This window comes from Lactuca sativa, chromosome 5 (assembly GCF_002870075.4).
Source record: "Lactuca sativa cultivar Salinas chromosome 5, Lsat_Salinas_v11, whole genome shotgun sequence".
Lineage (NCBI taxonomy): Eukaryota > Viridiplantae > Streptophyta > Magnoliopsida > Asterales > Asteraceae > Lactuca > Lactuca sativa.
In genome coordinates, this window is record NC_056627.2 from 269,831,868 (window position 1) to 269,852,499 (window position 20,632).

Below are 20,632 nucleotides of genomic sequence, written 5' to 3' on the forward strand. Positions count from 1 at the left end.
GACTTTACCTATCCCAGCATCGAACTTTGCCTAGCAGTAGCCTGAATACATGAGGTATTTCATCCCCATACTCACCCTATCCAGCAATATAACACCAGACATACCTATCAGTGGTCTATAACCGACACGCTTTATTAGGCAGTCTACGAAGTTCCCTTAATTACTTCGTGAAAGAAAACGCTGACATATGAAGCTCGGTCGATCACTTCATAAAAGAAACGCTGACTCCAAAGCTCTCTCAAAATAAAAGTATGGGGAAATACTACTAGAGTACTCCCGTACGCTCCCGTAACCGACACACAAAATTGCCAAAAAGACTTTGTACATGATAGTACTTCTGGCACATTATAGTACTCTGGTATGCGAAAGAATCGTACCCGAGAACATAATGGTACCCTGGCACAAGCAGCACCCAAGACACAGAGCTTTGAAAAAGACTTCGTACATAAAATGTACTTTTGTACGTAGGACGTACTCCACCGATCATCAATCTCGCAACGCACGTACTCTTAATAAGAGACTACCCAATGTCCAAACTTAATTGAACTAAACATCCCTATTTAAGACTTAACCCATCACTAGGCAAGCCTACAATGCTTATAATCAATTTTCGATATTAACTCCGTTTAGGCAATGCTAACTAGTGTATACTTAACACAGAGTTTTAAGTAATAATATCATATAGTCACATCTTAACACATATTGAACCATAACTGATTCGCACGTTGTATATTATCAAATATATCTAACCCGTATTTCGGACGATAACAAATACTTTACATACATATGTATATTTCATACTTTAATCAATACACGTATAAAAACCACATTCCTAAAAGGGACTATACACATGATACCTTATCGTATGAACACGTAATTCAAAAATACATAATCCGTACTCCCGGATCTTAAATTTGCCTCATTACCTAATCCATATTCCTAGATCTAAAACTAACCTCTTGATCTGATCCATACCCTTGGATCTAAAACTAACCTCCTGCTCTGATCCATACTCTCGGATCTAAAACAAGTTTATCTCTTTATCATTTTATCTCATGGTCCAACCCACCTTTTATCACCTACCAACAACCTCGTCTACTCATGTTCTACCCAACATATCTTTAGATGCAAAATACGTATATAGTTTAACTCATTAAAAGTTATATAATTCACCCGTTCCACAATCATCTCAAATAAACAACAAAATATTATACACGTAGCACGTATTTCATAGCAAATACTTAATATTTATGTGTTAGAAGAAAGTAACTACACACCTACTTGATTAGAAGATGATCGGACAGCACTACGACTTGTAGAAGTAGTACTTTTCAGCAGATCTGGAAGATCTTCACAAAAACCGGACTCCTCGCGGGCAGAGCTTTGGCTCGGGAATTTCACTTCTCGGGATCTTCGGGGCCTCGGGACTTGCTTCGGGGCTCGGGAATGATACCGGGGCTTCGGGATAATTCTTGCACGAAAAACGATGCAAAACGCGAGAAAAAGGGAAGAAATGAGCAAACTACTCGGCTGCCCTCGACACCCTTTTATAGGGGCTGGAAGGTCGAATTACGCTGGGCGTAACTTGAGATTACGCTAGGCATAACGACGATAAGGTCGCTGACTCCCCCCATGGATAATATCGGCCAATATATATTTAAATTAAATATCGAAAATATTTAATAAACTTTAAAAATTCATATCTTCCTCATACGAACTCCGTTTTCGACGTTTTTTATATCCCCGCGTAGGTGAGACTACGCTCTACAACTTTCATTAAGACTCCGTCGGCTAATTTTGACTTTATTTTTATTATTTATTTTTAGTAGGCCGGGACAGGAAAACTCCGTTATAAAATCATAACTTCTTCATCCGACGTCCATTTTCGCCTATCTTTTTATCGGTTTACTACAGTTAATGAGATCTTCAATTCTCATTTAGATTTTTTCGGCTAAAAACCGCTCGGTCTCAAATCGAGCATTCGGGTTGCATACCGCTAAGTCGAAACTTCGAAAAATCATAACTTCCTCATACGAAGTCAGATTTGGGCGTTCTTTTTATGCACGCTCATGGTTTAATGTATTCTACGACTTTCATTTAGATTGCTAAGGCTAAATATCACTCTAACGTAAATTCACTTTTTACGTCGCGCTGTGCCGTGCCGGTTCTGTCGCGAAACTTCGACAGGTCATAACTTCTTCGTTATAACTCGGATTTCGACGTTCTTTATATGCACGAAAGCCTTGTAACATATACTAAAACTTAGTTAAGATTATTCATTCTAAATAATCTTTAATCAAAAATTCATTTTTGACGCCTATCGTCTCTAAATTGACTAGCCCTGATCTACGGGCGTTACAATTATCTCCCCCTTAGGATGATTACGTCTCGTAATCATCAACGAAATAGGACTTGCATAATGATTCCACACGTTATTTATTCAACCTAGGTAATAACCGTAACTTCTATGTTTCCTCGAAAGAGTATTTAACTCTATGGCTTTCTTGACCGTAGAAGATGCCAAATCTTGCATCTGCTTATCGTACTATGTTGTACTTTCAATCGTAACCTTCAAGTTACCAAATAAGTCCTTATTGTGGACTCCTTCTTCTTCTCAGGATAAATACTTTCCTTTATCTATTGTAACAAACCTATGAGTCGTGCTCTATTGACCTCACATCGCACGATGCGACGCTTAGACTCGGTCTTTAATAAAGTTAAATTCCATAATGGAATATAACTTCCTTCATATTCTAATGTGATATAATCACATTTCAGCGTGTAGCATTTCTACCAGCAAACTTCTTTTAACAACGAGCGCGACACTATCAATCGCATTAACTTCAACCTTCTGACTTAAGTCAGATGTTACATCTAACTTAGTCCTCTAGACCACGTAACATACTCCTCGTAGTTGAACTCAAATTTAAATATGACCACTAGGGTCGGAACAAGAACCATCTTACTAGTCATTACCGAAACAATGGTAATGACATACCAGAATAAAATGGAATTAATCACTAGCTTCTTGGTAACCTTGTGACTTTCCCTGATCCAAGTGCGAGTCCTGTGCTTCTGGTAGTATATGCATCTACTACCTTTCACACCTACTCATACTCGTCCCAAGTATTGTCCCGTAGTCGACCAAGTCACCATATAAGAAAATCACAAAACAATTTAACACATATGAATGTGTCCAAGTAATCATAAACAATTTCCCTAGACTCTACTAGGACTTCTTCATTGCTCAATCTTCAATCATCAACTCTACTTCAACTCGATTGGTGATGAGAATATCAGACGATGAGACAACTTCAAGAATTTCACCAATCGTTCCATTATCCTGCCAATCGAAGGTGTACTTTAGACGTACCGTACTCCTCTAAACGTACTTTTATTTCATAAGACATACTGTAAAGGCAAGATACCACTCTTACGATATCTTCTGATAGGTGTCATTCACTATCATAAGCCTTCTTCATTTCCTCCATATACTCAATTTCTCTACGAGTCTTCACCATGACCCCTTGTACATCCAAGCAGACATTCGGTGTACCAAGCGAGAATTTTAAGATAAGAAAGCTTTAATTACGATAAACGTATAAATCTCCTTATCCCTCCGAAACGTTTACATGCTAGTTCTAATATTGTAGTCGTACGCTTAGAATCCTAAACACATAAGGTTTCCAGATCCGGTCGGCAACAGACCATAGACCCGAACAAATAATAGCATCAATTTAGCTATCACACAAAACAATTAGCACATAAAAGCATTTTAGGCATCATTCCTAAAATAAACTAGTGCTTGTGTCAATTTAGGTGTACTACCTAACATATATTAGACACACTCCTCACAATCATTACATAACATTCTAAGTTTAAGTCTAGAAATTTCCTACAAATTCCTAGTTCGCTTAAACTAATGCTCTGATACCAACTATGACATTCCCATTTTCACGGCCAGAAAAGACCGATTTATTTATGCTTTGTTTTATAAAATTAGAGTAATCTTTTAAAGAAAACAGTTGCGGAATTTGTTCCCAAAACAAAATATGATAAAAATTATCAAAGCATTTCCTTAAAGAAATGTATTTTCATTATATAACAAAATCTCGGGATGTCATGTTCAATACAGACCAAAAGCATAAACAGAACAAAATAGACCTTACAACAATTATTCATAACTACTGGCCTATAATCCAAAATCTCTCGTCAAGTCCACCAACTTATACTCTTGTGCCATTACCTGTAATGCAAAGAAAACTGAGTGGGTCAGGCTTGGGAGCCTGGTGAGCATATAGCGTTTTCAACCCACAATAATATAATTATTATATTTAATTATCAAACAATTAATCCAATTACCCACCCCCATTATCTCCATTTATTTAGTAAAGATTTACCCTAAGAACCGAATACCCTTCTCCCATTCATTCCTAAGAATTGCCCTAAGGAATTGGCACAAAGTCTAGTGCTGCCATGGTTCTTAGATTACCTTTGGTGAACACGCAGTTTAAAATAATTAATAAACACCTAGTTCAAGAACACCCATTGAACACACTCCTTTCAATAATACCTAATGAACACCTAGTTCAAATATCCCTTGTGAACTCAATCACCTAAGGAACACAGAGTACGGAAGCTCTTAGTTCAAACCACGTGATTATAATGTATATCTCGATCCTACAAAACCACTAATATTATTAACACATATAAATCATATTTCTAAAACAATCTATCCCATCCCGTCGATCCCCACATACTGACCCTATACAATGATCTTACGAGGTCTAGCCTAAGGAAATCGATATGAACAACAACTGACGAAGCTGCTTCGGAAATTCCCTAGCAGCAAACGAGGATCAATAAAGACATCAAATGAGGGGAATAGAATGACTTTCACCACAAACCTTCGTTCGTAAAAGAAAGAACCACAAGACATTTTAAGTCAGGGGTAGTTATCTAGATAACAATGCCTAGGCGTGGTCTGACTATCATGAGGTATTATACCCCCAGACTTTACCTATACCAGCATCGAACTTTGCCTAGCAGTAGCCTGAATACATGAGGTATTTCATCCCCAGACTCACCCTATCCAGCAATATAACACCAGACATACCTATCAGTGGTCTATAACCGACACGCTTTATTAGGCAGTCTACGAAGTTCCCTTAATTACTTCGTGAAAGAAAACGCTGACATATGAAGCTCGGTCGATCACTTCATAAAAGAAACGCTGACTCCAAAGCTCTCTCAAAATAAAAGTATGGGGAAATACTACTAGAGTACTCCCGTACGCTCCCGTAACCGACACACAAAATTGCCAAAAAGACTTTGTACATGATAGTACTTCTGGCACATTATAGTACTCTGGTATGCGAAAGAATCGTACCCGAGAACATAATGGTACCCTGGCACAAGCAGCACCCAAGACACAGAGCTTTGAAAAAGACTTCGTACATAAAATGTACTTTTGTACGTAGGACGTACTCCACCGATCATCAATCTCGCAACGCACGTACTCTTAATAAGAGACTACCCAATGTCCAAACTTAATTGAACTAAACATCCCTATTTAAGACTTAACCCATCACTAGGCAAGCCTACAATTCTTATAATCAATTTTCGATATTAACTCCATTTAGGCAATTCTAACTAGTGTATACTTAACACAGAGTTTTAAGTAATAATATCATATATTCACATCTTAACACATATTGAACCATAACTGATTCGCACGTTGTATATTATCAAATATATCTAACCCGTATTTCGGACGATAACAAATACTTTACATACATATGTATATTTCATACTTTAATCAATACACGTATAAAAATCACATTCCTAAAAGGGACTATACGCATGATACCTTATCGTATGAACACGTAATTCAAAAATACATAATCTGTACTCCCGGATCTTAAATTTGCCTCATTACCTAATCCATATTCCTAGATCTAAAACTAACCTCTTGATCTGATCCATACCCGTGGATCTAAAACTAACCTCCTGCTCTGATCCATACTCTCGGATCTAAAACAAGTTTATCTCTTTATCATTTTATATCATGGTCCAACCCACCTTTTATCACCTACCAACAACCTCATCTACTCATGTTCTACCCAACATATCTTTAAATGCAAAATACGTATATAGTTTAACTCATTAAAAGTTATATAATTCACCCGTTCCACAATCATCTCAAATAAACAACAAAATACTATACACGTAGCACGTATTTCATAGCAAATACTTAATATTTATGTGTTAGAAGAAAGTAACTACACACCTACTTGATTAGAAGATGATCGGACACAACTACGGCTTGTAGAAGTAGTAATTTTCAGCAGATCTGGAAGATCTTCACAAAAACCGGACTCCTCGCGGGCAGAGCTTCAGCTCGGGAATTTCACTCTCGGGATCTTCTGTAACAGCTCAAATTTTTCAAACAAATTTTTCATTTTTAAAAACATAATTGTCTCCATTTTAAACAAGGCATAAATAGATTAATCATTCTGTCAAATACAAATATTCAAAATCCCAAGATCATAAAGACAATCTTCAGTGTGTATCGATCATACCGGCGCCTTCCCACGGTCCTCGCTAGTACCTGAAATACATGCACAACAACTGTAAGCATAAATGCTTAGTGAGTTCCCCAATATACACTTACGCACATACGCCTTTCCAGGCCCTGACCTTCCGGTCCTCATAACATAATCGCCTTCCGGCCCATAATATATTGCCTTCCGGCCCACATATCATACATAACACACATAACAATTAACTTACCACATATAGCATGCATATCACATAACATATCCGACCTTCCGGTCACACACTCAAACCCTTCTGGGTACAGTATAGTGAGAAGACTCACCTCGTAAATGCTGAAAACTAGCAACTCCCGAAATCACTCGTGCACAAACCAACGAGCTACAACCCTCCTATAACATTACATAACTCATTAACACTCATATCATCTAAGTGTGACTATCCCTAAGAAGTCAGACTTAGGCCAACTCTGGTCAACGGTCAACGGTCAACTCGACTGGACTCGGCGAGTACCATGGCGACTCGGCGAGTCTAGTCGTCCTCACAAATTCCTGAATATTCCCTTTCTACTCGTCGAGTATCCCTCTTGACTCGACGAGGTCCTCGTGAAAGAGTCACGGGGCCACCCCGACTCCACTCGCCGAGTCTGATGAACAACTCGGCGAGTCCCAGTAAATCTTCAAGCTACTCGCCGAGTCTGAAGAACAACTCGGCGAGTCCATGCCATGCAGACGAGTAACTGCTTCCTGAGATAAGTCTCGTCCCGAAGTACACATGCATGGGACCTTCTGGACCTCTAAAGGTCCTAATACAAGATTATAGTCGTGGGATAACAAGGCATTACTTCATCAATTCACTAAATGGGTTCTATAAACCCTAATTTCATAAATACATCATTATAGCAGAGCATACACGAATTCTTACCTGGATGATGTATTCTCTTTATTCCCAATCCTCAGAATGTGACCCCTTGCTGCTCTTTTAGCCAATCCTTCCTCTTCCTTGCACACCCACTCTTCTATAACCAACAATGGCCTAAGATCCTTGCTCCTGCTGCACTAATCGATTTAGGGTTCTTCTCAGAAGGCTAAAACGAACAATGACGGCCAATGGACCCCTTTTATACGTCCCAAACCTGAACGGTTAGGGTTTCCACTAAACAGCGTCGACTCGCCGAGTCCATATCTGGACTCGTCGAGTCCAGTCGCGGACCCGCGACCAAGTCTGCGATCCTACTCGGCGAGTCTTGGCCCCAACTCGCCGAGTCCCCTCTTAAATCATCCAAAAACATAATTTAAACAATACCTGAGATTTCGGGCTGTTACAACTCTCTCCCACTTGGATTAGACTTCGCCCTCGAAGTCTCACTCCGCAAATAGTTCCGGATGCTGCCCCCGCATCTCGCGTTCCGGTTCCCAAGTCATTTCCGATCCTTTACGGTGTTGCCATTGAACCAACACCAAGGGTACCTCCTTGTTCCTCAGAACCTTGATCTTCCGATCTCTGATCGCCACTGGTCTCTCCGCGTAATTCAGGCTCGCATCCACCTGAATATCCTCCAATGGAACCACTGCCGACTCATCGGCTATGCACTTTCTCAACTGCGACACATGAAAAGTGTCATGGATCTGACCTAACTCCGCTGGCAACTCCAACCGATAGGCTACCCGGCCTATCCTTGCAATCACACGAAATGGCCCAATATACCGGGGCCCCAATTTGCCTCTCTTCCTGAACCGAATCACTCCTTTCCAAGGAGAGACCTTCAGGAGAACGAAGTCGCCGACCTGAAATTCAAGCTCGGATCGGCGCCTGTCTGCATAACTCTTCTGTCGGCTCTGGGCAGTCAATAATCTTTGTCTCACTTGTTGAATTTGTTCTGTCGTCTGGAGTATGATCTCCGTGCTGCCCATCACTCTCTGTCCCACCTCTCCCCAGCAAATGGGAGTCCGACACCGCCTACCATACAACAGCTCGAAAGGCGGCATACCAATGCTCGAATGGTGGCTGTTGTTGTAGGAGAACTCCGCCAACGGTAAATACGCATCCCAACTACCCCCGAAGTCTAACACACACGCTCGGAGCATGTCCTCCAGCGTCTGAATCGTCCGCTCACTCTGACCGTCTGTCTGGGGATGGTATGCGGTACTAAAATGCAATTTAGTACCCAGCTCCTCATGGAATTTCTTCCAGAACCTGGAAGTGAAGCGCACATCGCGGTCTGACACAATCGAGATCGGCACCCCGTGCCTAGACACCACCTCTTTCACGTATATCTCTGCTAACTTTTCCGCTGAAGAACTCTCACTGATGGCAAGGAAGTGAGCACTCTTCGTCAATCTATCCACAATCACCCAAATTGCGTCAACTCCCCTAGCAGTCCTTGGCAATTTGGTGATAAAATCCATAGTGATCTGTTCCCACTTCCACTCGGGGATCTCCAATGGCTGCAACTTGCCATGCGGTCTCTGGTGTTCGGCCTTAACCCTACGGCAGGTCAAGCACCTCTCAACGAACCATGCTACGTCCCTCTTCATACAGGGCCACCAATATTCCTTCCTTAAATCGAAATACATCTTTGTAGCACCGGGATGGATCGAGAATTTCGATTTATGAGCCTCTTCCATCAACGTAATACGCGTACCGCCCACGAACGGTACCCAAATCCGACCCTGAAACGTCATAAGGCCTCGACTATCCTTGACAAACTCTGAGATTAACCCCACAACCCGCTCTTTCCTCCGTATTTCTGGTCGTGCAGCCTCTGCCTGGGCTCCACGAATAGCGTCCAATACTGGAGTCATCACGGTCAGTCTCAAGCATACATCTCGCAATGGAGTGCTCTCCGCCCTGCGGCTCAATGCATCGGCTACCACATTAGCCTTGCCTGGGTGGTACAGGATCTCACAATCATAATCCTTGACCACATCCAACCACCTCCTCTGACGCATATTTAGGTTGGGTTGATCCATCAAATACTTCAGACTCTTATGGTCCGTGTATATCGTACATCGAACCCCATACAAGTAGTGACGCCAAATTTTGAGAGCGAACACTACTGCCCCCAACTCTAAATCATGCGTGGGATATCTCGTCTCATGAGGCTTCAACTGCCTCGACGCATAAGCTATCACATGACCCCTCTGCATCAATACTGCACCCAATCCCGAAATCGATGCGTCGCAATATACCACGAAATCTTCCATCCCTTCTGGGAGAGCTAATACCGGGGCTTCGCACAATCTCTGGCGAAGTGTCTCAAAGGAGGTCTGCTGCTCGGGTCCCCATGAGAATGTAACACCCTTCCGGGTCAATCTGGTGAGTGGCACTGCGATCTTGGAGAAATCCTTGATAAATCTCCGATAATACCCTGCCAACCCAAGGAAACTCCTGATCTCAGAGGGTGACTTCGGCACCTCCCAACTCATCACCGCCTCAACCTTGGCCGGATCGACTAATATCGCTTTCTGATTAACCACATGTCCTAGAAACTGGACCTCCCGCAACCAGAAGTCACATTTGGAGAACTTTGCATAAAGCTTCTCCGACCTCAATACCTCAAGGACCTCCCTCAAATGCTCCTCATGCTGCTCTCTAGATCTCGAATACACCAGAATGTCGTCGATAAATACAATCACTGACCGATCCAACATCGGCCTGCATACCCTGTTCATGAGATCCATGAACACAGCCGGGGCATTGGTGAGTCCAAAAGGCATCACCACAAACTCATAATGCCCATATCGCGTCCTAAACGCTGTCTTCTGGACGTCCTCTTCCCGTACCCTCACCTGATGGTATCCTGATCTCAGATCGATCTTGGAAAACCAAGATGCTCCCTGCAACTGATCGAATAAATCATCGATCCTAGGCAACGGGTAACGGTTCTTGACCGTTAGCTTGTTCAACTCCCGGTAATCAATGCACATCCGGTGTGAACCATCCTTCTTCTTGACGAACAGAATAGGTGCTCCCCATGGCGAGCTGCTCGGCCGAATGAATCCTTTTCCCAGCAACTCCTGGAGTTGCGAGGACAACTCTTGCATCTCTGGAGGTGCAAGACGATAGGGCACTTTAGCAATAGGCGCGGCCCCCGGAACCAGATCGATACCAAACTCTACTTGCCTCACAGGAGGTACTCCCGGCAGTTCCTCGGGAAAAACATCTGAAAACTCACGCACCACAGGGACCTCCTTAACTGACTTCGGTCTCTCGGAAACCTCCCGCGTATCCATCACATACGCCACAAAACCCTTACAGCCCTGTTGTAGACACTGCCTCGCCCTAGCGGCCGAATAAAAAGCTGATCCTGAACGGGTACCCTCGCCGTACACCGAAAGAACTCCCCCACTATGGTCTCGTATGGTCACCAACTGACGCTCGCAGTCGATGACAGCGCCGAATCGGCTCAACCAGTCCATGCCCACGATAACACAGACATCCCCCATCGCAATAGGAATCAGGTCAATCGGGAATTCAACCCCGAAAATCTCTAGTACACATCCCCGAAGAACCTCCGTAGCACGAATCACTTTCTCGTCAGCTATAGAAACTCGCAAAGGTCGACTCAACGACTCACGACTAACGTCGATCTGCTGACTAAAGGCTAAGGACACAAAGGACCTACTCGCACCCGAGTCGAATAACACTAAGGCAGGCACAGAGTTCACAAGGAAAGTACCTACGCGCATAATAACATAAGCATAACATATCGACATTAAAATAATTACACGAATTACAACATACCTGCCACAACATCGGGCGCAGCGCGGACCTCCTCCGCAGTCAGCTGAAAGGCTCTCCCACGAGCCCTCGGGGCCTCGACCTTCACCGGTCGAGTCTCAGTAGTCCTGGCAACAGGTGCAGATCCCTGACGAAGCTGCGGACACTCGGCCTTCCGATGGCCGGTCTGGTTGCAATGGAAGCAAACCATAAATCCCTTGGGGCACTCCCTAGCAATGTGCCCCTCCTTGCCGCACTTGTAGCAGGCACCGGCTCGACACGCCCCATCGTGACCCTTGCCGCACTTTACACAAGTGCGGTTCTTCGAACCTCCCGTCCTCGAATCGGCGGACTTGATCCGCTTGGCTGCCGGCTGAGACTGAGCCGGTCGCCGGTCTGCCTGCTGAGACTCGGCCTCCTCCCTGGCCTGAGTCTCTAACTCAATCTCACGCTTCCTGGCATTCGCCTGCAGCTCAGTAAAAGTATGGTAAGTGGAGTTTGACACAAACTCCCGGATCTCCCTCCTCAGAACACCCAAGTACCGGCTCATCCGAGCCTGCTCTGTGGCCACCAGCTCGGGGCAAAACATCGCCCTCTCATGGAACTTCCGCGTGATCGCCGCCACCGAATCAGTACCCTGCTTGAGGGTTAAGAACTCCTGAACCAATCGTTCCCGCTCCACCGGGGGAACGTACTCCTCCCTGAACATGGAAGTGAACCCCTCCCATGTCACTGCCGCAGTCTCTGCCAAAGTGAAGTTCGCCGTCACGAACTTCCACCAGTCCTTTGCTCCCAGACGGAGCTGGTTCAAAGCGAACCGCACCCTCAGGTGCTCCGGGCATGAACAAGTGTAAAAGCACCCCTCTATATCTGCGATCCACCTCATCGCAGCAATCGGATCCTGCGTCCCATCGAACTCTGGTGGCTTCGTGTTGCTGAACTCTCGGAACAGCAATGAATCACCCCCCTGTGGCCTAGCAGCGGCCACAGCTGCGGTAGCTGCAGCGGTTGCGGCCTCAGTCAATGCGGCGTACCGCTCGTCGAACGTCTCCATCAGGGTGGTCTTGATAGACCCAAACATCTCCGGGATCTCAGCCCGGATCGCCGCCGCCACCTCCTCGTGGATCATCTGACGAATATCCTCGTCACTCACACCGCTCGTACTTGCTCCGTGACGCGGTCTAACCATGATATCTCTGAAATACAACATAAAACTATCAGAGATTCTACCGAGTATAATCGTACTCGATACGCAACCCTACTCAGTCCCAGATATCCAGGGATTCTTACTTGGGCCTCCCACTGACCCGGTGTCCTCGGTAGTACGGGCCCAATACTACCGACCACACCGCATCAATGTTCATCCCGAGTCCTCCTCCCCAAACTCCGGATAGTGAGTACTCTACTTCTGATACGCTCTATCCACCCGCATACTAGCAAAGCATCTCATATAGGCAACTTCCCTAGACTAAGGCATCACAAATCAGGCCATTCTAGTCCTATCATGAATACCTAGTCTTCTAGCATGCATAACAATTCATATTATATAATTTTGTAAGGTATTTTGGGGATCTTTACCGTTCGGGCGCTGACTGATCGTACACACTGCTTCTTTCTTGCTTACCACAAAACCATTTACAAAAGTTTATGCCTTTATTTGAAAAGTTCCTCAAATCCTCGGTTTGAGTTCAGTTACCCCCCCTAAGGTGCACCCGAATCCCTCAAACCAAGGCTCTGATACCAATTGTAACAGCTCAAATTTTTCAAACAAATTTTTCATTTTTAAAAACATAATTGTCTACATTTTAAACAAGGCATAAATAGATTAATCATTCTGTCAAATACAAATATTCAAAATCCCAAGATCATAAAGACAATCTTCAGTGTGTATCGATCATACCGGCGCCTTCCCACGGTCCTCGCTAGTACCTGAAATACATGCACAACAACTGTAAGCATAAATGCTTAGTGAGTTCCCCAATATACACTTACGCACATACGCCTTTCCAGGCCCTGACCTTCCGGTCCTCATAACATAATCGCCTTCCGGCCCATAATATATTGCCTTCCGGCCCACATATCATACATAACACACATAACAATTAACTTACCACATATAGCATGCATATCACATAACATATCCGACCTTCCGGTCACACAGTCAAACCCTTCTGGGTACAGTATAGTGAGAAGACTCACCTCGTAAATGCTGAAAACTAGCAACTCCCGAAATCACTCGTGCACAAACCAACGAGCTACAACCCTCCTATAACATTACATAACTCATTAACACTCATATCATCTAAGTGTGACTATCCCTAAGAAGTCAGACTTAGGCCAACTCTGGTCAACGGTCAACGGTCAACCCGACTGGACTCGGCGAGTACCATGGCGACTCGGCGAGTCTAGTCGTCCTCACAAATTCCTGAATATTCCCTTTCTACTCGTCGAGTATCCCTCTTGACTCGACGAGGTCCTCGTGAAAGAGTCGCGGGGCCACCCCGACTCCACTCGCCGAGTCTGATGAACAACTCGGCGAGTCCCAGTAAATCTTCAAGCTACTCGCCGAGTCTGAAGAACAACTCGGCGAGTCCATGCCATGCAGACGAGTAACTGCTTCCTGAGATAAGTCTCGTCCCGAAGTACACATGCATGGGACCTTCTGGACCTCTAAAGGTCCTAATACAAGATTATAGTCGTGGGATAACAAGGCATTACTTCATCAATTCACTAAATGGGTTCTATAAACCCTAATTTCATAAATACATCATTATAGCAGAGCATACACGAATTCTTACCTGGATGATGTATTCTCTTTATTCCCAATCCTCAGAATGTGACCCCTTGCTGCTCTTTTAGCCAATCCTTCCTCTTCCTTGCACACCCACTCTTCTATAACCAACAATGGCCTAAGATCCTTGCTCCTGCTGCACTAATCGATTTAGGGTTCTTCTCAGAAGGCTAAAACGAACAATGACGGCCAATGGACCCCTTTTATACGTCCCAAACCTGAACGGTTAGGGTTTCCACTAAACAGCGTCGACTCGCCGAGTCCATATCTGGACTCGTCGAGTCCAGTCGCGGACCCGCGACCAAGTCTGCGATCCTACTCGGCGAGTCTTGGCCCCAACTCGCCGAGTCCCCTCTTAAATCATCCCAAAACATAATTTAAACAATACCTGAGATTTCGGGCTGTTACATCTTCGGGGCCTCGGGACTTGCTTCGGGGCTCAGGAATGATACCAGGGCTTCGGGATAATTCTTGCACGAAAAACGATGCAAAAACACGAGAAAAAGGGAAGAAATGAGCAAACTACTCGGCTGCCCTCGACACCCTTTTATAGGGGCTGGAAGGTCGAATTACGCTGGGTGTAACTTGAGATTACGCTGGGCGTAACGACGATAAGGTCGCTGACTCCCCCCATGGATAATATCGGCCAATATATATTTAAATTAGATATCGAAAATATTTAATAAACTTCAAAAATTCATATCTTCCTCATACGAACTCCGTTTTCGACGTTCTTTATATCCCCGCGTAGGTGAGACTACGCTCTACAACTTTCGTTTAGACTCCGTCGGCTAATTTTAAATTTATTTTTATTATTTCTTTTTAGTAAGCCGGGACAGGAAAACTCCGTTATAAAATCATAACTTCTTCATCCAACGTCCGTTTTCGCCTATCTTTTTATCGTTTTACTACAATTAATGAGATCTTTAATTCTCATTTAGATTGTTTCGGCTAAAAACCGCTCGGTCTCAAATCGAGCATTGGGGTGCATACCGCTAAGTCAAAACTTCGAAAAATCATAACTTCCTCATACGAAGTCAGATTTGGGCGTTCTTTTTATGCACGCTCATGGTTTAATGTATTCTACGACTTTCATTTAGATTGCTAAGGCTAAATATCACTCTAACGTAAATTCACTTTTTACGTCGCGCTGTGTCGTGCCGGTTCTGTCGCGAAACTTCGACAGGTCATAACTTCTTCGTTATAACTCGGATTTCGGCGTTCTTTATATGCACAAAAACCTTGTAACATATACTATAACTTAGTTAAGATTATTCATTCTAAATAATCTTTAATCAAAAATTCATTTTTGACGTCTATCGTCTCTAAATTGACTAGCCCTGATCTATGGGTGCTACAAAGAAGCCCAAGTATGCTGAGTACGCGAGGCATACTCAGCTTGTACGCTCAACATACAGCATGAAAGTCTTGTACGTGCAGCGTACATACTTGTACACCTAGCATACTTACCAACCATGGCCAACTTCCAAATTAGCACTTAATCCCTTAAGACCTTTTTCACATAAAGTTGCCAACTCATATATGACTTCCCCAAGGTGGTTAATCACATAAAGTTGCCAACTTTATGTGCATGCATGGCTAAATGAGACTCTAGAGCTTAAAGGAGCTTAATACATGACTTAATACATTCATGGGACCAAAACCACCATAAAGTTTGCACCTTTATGACCAAGGAACCCATAAAATATCCAGACTTCAAAGACAAGCTCCCAAAACGACCTTAACTCCCAATCTCCAACCAAAGGACCAAAATGACAAAAAATGATCTAAGAAGTAGATCCATGAAATGAAGTGACAACGTTTGACTTACCTCCCAAGCCACCAAAAAGTGATGCTAATGTTAGATCTCAAAGCCTTCATCCATATAACAAGTCTTTAAGCTTCTTCTTCTTCTAGATCCACAAAACCTCACAAGAGCTCAAGATCACCAAACATGTGCTAAGGGATGAATTAGGGTTTCTAGGGTATAGAGGTTGGCTTAGAAATGATCAAAATAGGTTAACATAAAGCTTATATAGGGTAAATTACGGAGAAATAGGGTTTTCATACTCACCCTCGTACGCCCAGCGTACTCCTTGTACGCCCAGCGTACGAGGCCTCGCACTCCCGCTCCACCATTCACAGTATGCTAAGCCTACACCACTTTATGCCATGCATACTAACTTCTGCAGCAGTACGCCCTCCCTAGGTACACCCCACGTACTAGGGTTCCCTCTAAAACCCTAAGAAACTATGAAGGCCATAACTTCTTTGTTACAAATCCGATTCCGACAATCCTTATATCCCTGAAAAAGTAACAAGAAGTTCTACGCTTTGACTAACTCATATCTGCCATAATATTTCCCGAACAAGAATCCAATTTCCATAAAACTCGAGTTAGAACTTTACCGAAGTACCCCTTGGCTCCAAAACACAAACCGAACACCCGGATCATCTAATTTATATCACCCGCTTCCAAATGAGAAACGATTTGGAACAGGTTGTTACGTCTAGGTTTGTGTGATAGGTATGATCTTCATTTGTTTAAGAAAAATCAAAATTTGTTGTTCACCATTGTATATTTCTGACATTTCTTTCCTTGATTTCTCAATTTTATGTGTTATTTCTTAGATAAACACAAGATTAAATGTCGAAAATATAGGATTTGTGTATTATATGATATTTCTTTGACTCGATTTCTAGGTTTTGTGTTAAATCTTCATGAAATATGTAAAAAAATCTTCATATGGATTGGGTGTTTGTGTTAGTGTTGAATCTGTTGGTTCAAATCTTCAACTTGTTCATCTTTGTATGTATGTATAAGAATAAGAAAAAGAGAAATATTGTAGGTTTAATCTAATAGTTCTTGAGGTTGAGATATGGAAAAATTGTGTTTGGGTTCATCAGGTGGTGGTGATGGTGGTGGTGTTCTTAAGTTCCGGTGAGTGGTGGTGGTGGCCTTCATCAGAGTCGGAGGTCCGGTGCTGAAAAAAATTTGTGTTTGTAGGTTTGGGTTCATATGTAATGTGGGTAGGATTTTAATTTTTTTATTTTCTTATAAATATAGAAATGAAAAATAAAATATAAAATATAAAAACGTAAGGTCATAATTGTCTTTTTAAAAATTTCAAAACAAATAGGACCAAAATCACAAAAAATGAAACATTTTGGACCCGTGATGGAACTCCAAAACATTTTGGATCAAAGTCCCAATTTTTGACAACCCATAGAAACCAAGTTTACAATTTTGTCTAAATAAATATATTTGAATGTAGAGCCTCCATATGCAATTAACTTTTATTTTTGGATATGGTTTATTTGAAATTTTCTATTCTAAAATACATTTTAGATCATTAAATGTCAATGTACCGTTTAGTAGCATAATAAAAAACATTAAAGTATTATAATCTTATTATTATCTTTTTTATAATAAAATTCCACTAATAGCATGTTAACACTTTGTCGCGCACGTATTAAACAAATAAATTTATCACTGCTGGTTGCACTAAAAATATAGCATAGGGAAACAAAGTCGAATCCTCAGGGACACAGCCTAATGGGCAATGTATTTTTGCATCATGCACAATCTAGTCAAGAAACAGAAAATATAAAAGGGGGATTTGAATTAAACTAAAAACTAAAATTGCAGTGATATGAAACTAAACGAAAATCAATATAAAAAACGGTTTCAGCTTTGTTGCGACTTTCGTAATAATGCAACTAACCTAGATCTGATTATTTGAGATACGTTCTATCCAAGCTGGTACTGAGAAAAACTAACAAGCTCTAGTAATTTCTATTTTACCTAAACTAGTTAATCAAAACAAGTTCTTCAATTAACCCTAACTTTTTACTGTCTAATTAAACAAACTCTTAATTAAGATCATAAAAGTTGCATTAAGATCTATGTAAAATTCTCAGCAATATCCAATACTTCTCACAAGCTCGAAAGTGTAAAGATATGATTTTTACAGTTTATAATAAAGTCAAATCCCAAACACGGAACCGATTTATTACTTGTTACTTATTACCAGTTGATAAGAACAATTACGTATTCTATAACTGATTAATTGGAATGATAAAACCCTAGCTAGGTGATCAGACTAACAAGAATCAAAATCAAACATTCAAAATAACAAAAATTAAGAATCTAGATAGAAGCACAAATCAATAACCAGATCTAATGATCAATCACATGAAAAGTACTCATCTTTGCAGAACTGAAGACTAAGGTTTTAGCCAGACATGGCTAAAATCTGATAAAAACAAATGAAAAGAGACATCAAACAGCTAATCGTACTAATCTACTTGAAGGAGGTGATCCACAGTCTTCAGATCTTCAGAAATCTTTGAAATCGGAGAAGAAACGCATCCAAAATCGTATTTGCGTCGTATGGAACCTCTGGAATCGCCAACTTAGGTTACAGGGATGCTATCAGGGTCCATTTATACGTCCAACAGCAAAAACGATGTGCATGTGATCGCATAGGCACAACCTGCGATCGCAGGTTTAGAAGAAAACGCGTCTTGTCCCTTTTTAATGAAGTAGGATGCTATTTTGACACTTTTTGGCAAACCTGTGATCTCATGTACACAACCTGCGTTCACAGGTTTTCATTTTTCACTTCCGAATGAATTTTTGGCACTAAAAAACCTCGAATTAATCCATGTTGCGACCTAACCTGTGATCACATAAAGGCCCCATGCGATCACATAAAGGCAACATGCGATCGCATGTTGTGCCTAAGACGTCCAAAATTTCGTCTACTTTCCATATCATTTTGAATCGCGTCAATCGGAGTTACGGTTCTCGAGATATGGTCAAAATACTGACAGGGGGTCAAAGCTGCCAGCAACATCCTTTAACTTTATATTGTAGATTCTATCTTCGTGTGATCAATTCGATCGAATGTTTCTTGACCAAAGCATCATCCAATCATTCCTAAACATACTCCATAAGTTCCAAGCTCCATTTTAAGCTCTAAGCGCACATCTAACTGCTCCCAAAGCACTGCTCCACTCGAACTATCTGAAATTGACATAAAAACATGAGCAGTACAAGAATTCTAATGAAAGACATGAGCTGAACATTATTTAAACAAATGACATACAAATGTATAAAATATGATGCTAAAATGATTATAAAAACTACCCTATAAGATGCAAAAAATAGCATCTAACAAATCTCCCCAAGCTTAAACCTTACTTGCCCTCAAGTAAAAAGAAGATAAAACATTATAAACAGATGAAAAAATGTGGATAACCTAAAAAGAAATTTAGAATAAAATAAAAGAAAATAAAAACTTAAACTGAAGTACTTCACTCTTTTTTTTGTTCACATGATCAGATTTCACAACAAGGAAGCCCCAATGAAATCACTACCTAGACAATAGTCTCAATACTTTATATTAATGATTCATAATTATATTTAATAAGTTAAACCAAGCTTGAGCAAATAATTTTTACGCCGAATTAAATTTGTGAAAACATTGTATTTTTAAAAATAATTTCACGAAAATTCGTCTATAAAAACTTAGCTTGACTAACCCCTCCTTTTTTTCGAACTCGTCCAGTAAACGCGGTAAACTCCATTATAGATAAAAAATCCAAGCTTACCCCTATGATTCCACTATCGAGGGATCAATCTCATTATACCACACATCTTCTTTGTCTTGATCAACTCTTCAGATTTAACTTGTTTGCTTTTTGATTTCGACTTGAACTTGACTAGGATTTGACTTTGAATTGTAGATTTCTTCAAGTTGTTTAATATACCATTTCTAACATATATATATATATATATATATATATATATATATATATATTGATTGGGCGCGAATTTTACTTCGAGGCTCACTATATCTTCAATACTTCAAAAATGATAATAAATTGTGGGTATAACAAGAGTTCCCTCCTAACTTCAAAAGGCACAGAAACTATAGGGTTCAGTACTTCAAGGAATAATAAGGGTTATCCAATCTAGGTTCTTTTTAAGGCATTCAAGGAAATTATTTTCAAAACACTTTTCGTTTTTCCATCCCACACTTTCATTGTAAAAATTATCTGACTCATATGTTGGTTCATATTGAAAACATTTAAAACTTGAAAATATAATTCTTAAAATTGATTGTTATGATACTGTTATTTTCGATAACTATCACACTTCATCTTAGCAGAGCTATCAAATGTAAAAAAGATATTCTCATCTCACGTAAAAATTTTAAAGATTTTTAATTTGATTTTTTTATATCCAGAAAATAAAAAATAACTAGAAATAAAAATATTTTTGGGTTTTTTGTTCTCTTATTTATGAATGCAGAAAAATAAAATATTTGTTGGACTTTTTTTGAATTTTTTATATGCAAATGCAATGCAGAAAATAAAATGCAAAAAGAAAATTTTAAAAATTTTAAATAAAAAATACTGAAAAATTAAAATTTTAAACAAAAATGCAAAATTTTACACTAACCCCTATCCAAACTTAAAATGATGCATTGTCCAATGCTTAGAGAGGAATGAACAACTCAATAAAGAATACAAGGGCAAAAAGGTGCAGTTAGGAAT